The sequence below is a fragment of the Brassica oleracea genome, chromosome C9, assembly GCF_000695525.1.
Source record: "Brassica oleracea var. oleracea cultivar TO1000 chromosome C9, BOL, whole genome shotgun sequence".
NCBI classification, from domain to species: Eukaryota; Viridiplantae; Streptophyta; class Magnoliopsida; order Brassicales; family Brassicaceae; genus Brassica; species Brassica oleracea.
The window spans coordinates 9927759-9932520 of NC_027756.1; positions in this window are offsets into that span (position 1 = coordinate 9927759).

A 4762-nucleotide genomic window follows, 5' to 3' on the forward strand; every position below is an offset into this window, starting at 1 on the left:
TTGACCAAACCTCACAAAACTCCACCTGTTTGGTCCAAGTCCATAACCCTTACTTTGTGCCGACACCTCTTGATGCTCATCTTCTGCATCTCCTTGTCTTCTCTTATCTCTTCTCACTTCTCTCAGCTTAACCTTGAGCCAAGCTTGAAGTTCCTTCATGATCTTCTTTAAATCTGCATAAGCTTCAACTTATACACCACAACCGCTCAAGTAGATTAAAACACTTAAATCCACTTAGCCCCATCAACGAACATAGACATCACGCCTGATGAAAGGTATGTGACAATCTCATTGCCATTCTGAATATCCATCACCTTCATCTATTGTCTTGAGTTGCGAACTCAGCTGCTACACTCCAAGTGTCAAGCTCAACTCCTCATTGACGTCGTGTTACTTCATATCTTGTTACTCCTCGTGAACTTATCAACAACACAACCTTGCTGTCAAAATCACGAATCTGTTCAAGTGCTTGAACAGAAACCTGAACATCCTTCTGCAAGTTGATTTCCTCCTTGGCCTTTCGATTCCACTCATGTGCACTGAGCCTTGAATCAAATTCCTTGAATACTGTGCAACAACTTTTGAACCATATATGCTTCAGACTTGAAACAACCTCTGATTCTCTACTTGTTTAAAACACTCTAGCCTTGAACACGTTTTGTACTGCAGTTACTCAGAACAGGACCCGCCATCCAACCATCACTGCTGGACAGACTCTCGACAAAACCTTTATTCACCCTTCATGTTGTTAACAGAAATTGCTACCACATAATTCTCCTTGAATCAACTGTAAACCCTTGAAGTCAATCATGTTCCATATCTCTGAAACAGTCTTTGACTTACCCTTGATGTTCTTGAACAGATTACACTTGAGCATCACTTTGTGCCGCTGCACACTTAAGCAGGACACGCCGCCTAAAACCATATGATTAGGAAGACTATCGACAGAAATATCTTTGCTCCACCATCTGATCAAACTGTCTGCAATAACAGAACCTCCACTAACAGATTTAGACCTCACTGCTAGTTGAATGAACTGAGTCTTATACCATTGAATCCATGATACACCTTGGCTCTCCTCACGAGCTGCATGTGATGTCTTTATCTAGAATCCCTGATATCACTCCTTTTCTCAGTTGTGAATTCATTATCTCAATACCCTTCTTGTATTAAGATGTCTCCAAACACCGAAACATGTGCATCACCATCAACGACTTGAACACGCCTGTTAGTCATTGAACCCGCCAGTAGCATGATGAGTACCTGGCCATCGATGAGTATCTAGCCATTTGCTAATGGACTTTTCTGAGGGCACTGCCTCAATATTCCTCTGTGATGCGACCAAATATCCAGAACTCCACATGTTCTAATCCATAAATGCAATCGGCTTTTCCTGCACTTATACCTTCATGAAACTTCTTTCAGTTCCATGACATGAGCTTAAGATGAGCCTGCTTGTGGAGAAAAAGTCTTACCCTTCCTGAGATTGACATACTATAAGACAATTCTCTGCAATCCCTGCAATGTCTTCTAACAGTTTCTTAATTTGCTTCATCTCACCATTCTTCATCTTCACTACCAATATTTCATTATCTCTTGATACTTACATACTTTCAGTTTAACCAAGTACCTCACCACGTGTTATCTTGCATCATACTCGGCTCTGATTTCGTGGTCCCTTGTATCAACCTCACTGCAGTGTATTCATGATACATATGCCGATTTACTTGTCTCGCCGACAAGTTCCCTTATGTAAGACTCCTCTTACAAATATCCTAATGATGCGCCTTGTACTTGTTAAATGACCTTGACACTCCTGGCCTTGACACACTGAACATATCCACGCCCCTCTTGTCATGGAATAACCTTTCCTTCCAGCTCTTACTCCCTTGAGCTGACCATGTTGCTAACCGAAACTTTTACCCCTTTAGCTGAACCAATCAAGACATCTTCTAACCAGTGACTCACTCCACCTGGAATCAGATTATATATATCCTTGATGCATCAATCTTTATATAATCTCAGTGGCTCCACCTGAATCAAATAACCCTTTAGAAGTACCATGTCTCTGTAACTAAGTTTATGTAACTGGTCTCCCATCATCTATGTCTGTGATGCTCCTGAGATAATCCCTTACAGCTTCTCTTATGTCAAACTCGAGTCTCATGACGAGTTTCTCCAGCTGTAACTATACTTGAACCATAACATGTTCAAATCTGAAGTTCCGACCTGGTCAAGTCTACAAATTTCTCCTTTTGCCTTTGAGCTTCGATTCTTGTCTGAGAGCTCCACCTTGCCCATTGTGGTCGTGACACCAGACCGGCGTCCTTACTTCTCCTCTGAGTCTATTCATCTGGAATTTCTGACTTAAACATCCTTGACGATTCCTCTAAGGTATAACTCACACACGCTTCTACTAACTGTGGTAGCGACTTTCTGCTTTTTGAACAAGTGTTGATGACTGTTGTCTCATACCCTTTTTCCTCAGGATTACAACCAGTCGTAACAACCTGTTCAACCCGATTCCGCCTACGCATTTTTCTCTGCCTTTGACCAGAATCTTCAAGTTAAGTCTAACCTTGAATCGCCTTTTTCTTTGGTTTCCTGTCACTCACACGACCTTACTAAAGCTACTACATGCTGTTACCACAAATAGCCATTTGCTCCAACATACCCTTGTGTAGGCTTTTACACACTTTGTCCTTGATCTAGTTGCTTCTTCGTGGAGGTACAACCTATTCCTGCCGCACTGACTTGTTGACCATTCTGGCTTTTTTCTTACCGCCAAAAACTTTATGTGTCACTCACACAACCTCACTAAAGTTGTTACATACCACAAATAGCCATTGCTCCAGCATATACTTGTGTAGGTTTTTACACACTTTTCCATTGCCCTAGTTTCTTCATCGTGGAGGTACACCATGTTTCAGTCACACTAACTTGGTGACTCTTCTGACTTTCTTCTACCAGCCAGAAACCATTCCTCTCATGCACCCACGAGCCTGACTTGAACTGACCCAAAACAAATCACCTTTGTTTCGTCATATTGTTGTCACACGATAACTAACCTGTGCAGCTGCAAGATCCGTTGATCATCTTTCGCTAAGATAACCTATATTCCTTGTGATCTCTGAAAAACCTTCAGTCCCTGTGAGATTGATAACCTTTGATTCCATCTCCTTAAGTCTAGCTTTGACTTAATGTGAGTCTGTCTTCCCTTGAGATATCCTCCATCCCAAACGACTCAAATCAATCTCCAACACTGCTGATCACAAACACGCCCACCTGTGCAGCCTTCTTGCTGCAGCTTACGCGAGTCTTCCCTTTCTTGCAAATACCGCTGCATCCCTTGCAAGTCTCTCATTATGATTTCACCAACCTGAAACCACCACGTGCTTTGAGATCATCCTCTATGAACGTTTCTTCCTTTGTCTCTGACGCCGTTGTTGTCTACCACAAACGAATGCCATCTGCTTTCTCTGACGCTACATGTTCAACGTCATCTTTGGTTTGTCATACTTACTGTGATCGTGACTACAAATCTACTGATTCTTCTTCTCCAGAATTTCCAGCTGATGTCGATGCTAACTTGAAGCTCCTGCAGAACCTAAATCACCACTGCCTCAAACCAGAAGCCCTTTGACTCAATCCTTATCCAACCTCAATAGCCCGTAGACACCAAACTCCTCATCCTGAGAATATCCTTTGTAACAATTTGAATGAACACCTTGCCTTGAACATCACTCTGAACCGTTGCTGTTACCAACAGATCCCGCCGCTTAGCTCAACTTGCTAAGAAGACTTTCGACGCAAACAAATCATTACCTCTGCAACCGTGATACCCTGTAGACCCATTTTTTCTTCCCCTCATATGCTCTGAGAAGCCAAAACAAACTACTACTGAATCCCATGCAGAAAACCCGAAACATACATGTTTCCATCCTGAATCAATCTCGATTTGACACTGCAACCTGTTCAGCCGAACTCTGCCTTGAACAAGTAACTCCTCGTTCTCGCAGATCCATTCCAGCAGAAAACTATGTGTTGCACCAAACACATATCTGCTTAGAAAACCACATTGCATTCCCTCTGAAAATAGCAGTCTTGTAGTATCTTGTTCTCTGAACCTCTACCCGACTGTAGACTCTCATAATCACACATAGACAAACCCGCATAAGTCGATCTCTTTCAACCCTTCTGCAACGCTGACTAGAGAATACCATCTGAAACAGCCATGAAACACTCATATCATTCAAGGTTCTAAGGCGTCCCCTAGTTCCAAGAATTCCATGAGATACCGAGCTGAAATAACCACATATATTAGAACACCATCTGCAACTGATATACCATGTAGAGATAACCTAAGAACACCGTCAAATCCCTCACTGAATCTTCAGACAATCCCATACAAAAACCAGTGCGAAAACCCTTTGTGCTCCACTATGCTTTCAGTTCCAATAACTTGCAGAATATGAAGAAATCTGAAACTCCAATGCATATAGTCACACACACCTTGTGACTATCACACACTCCTTGTGACTGCAGATCGAAGACAGCTCTGAAACCTTTCTTTCTTATGCTAGCAGCCTGCCACCATCTTATCTTGTGAGTAACCCGAAGTCCTTCTCACACAGTAGCAGATTCTTGCACCCCTGGAGAACTTTAGAGAAACCCTGATTTCAAAACTAGAAACCATCTCAACCGATTCAACTAACTTGTGAATCCTTCATCCACAAACTTGTGCAGCTGCAGCGAAGAACGT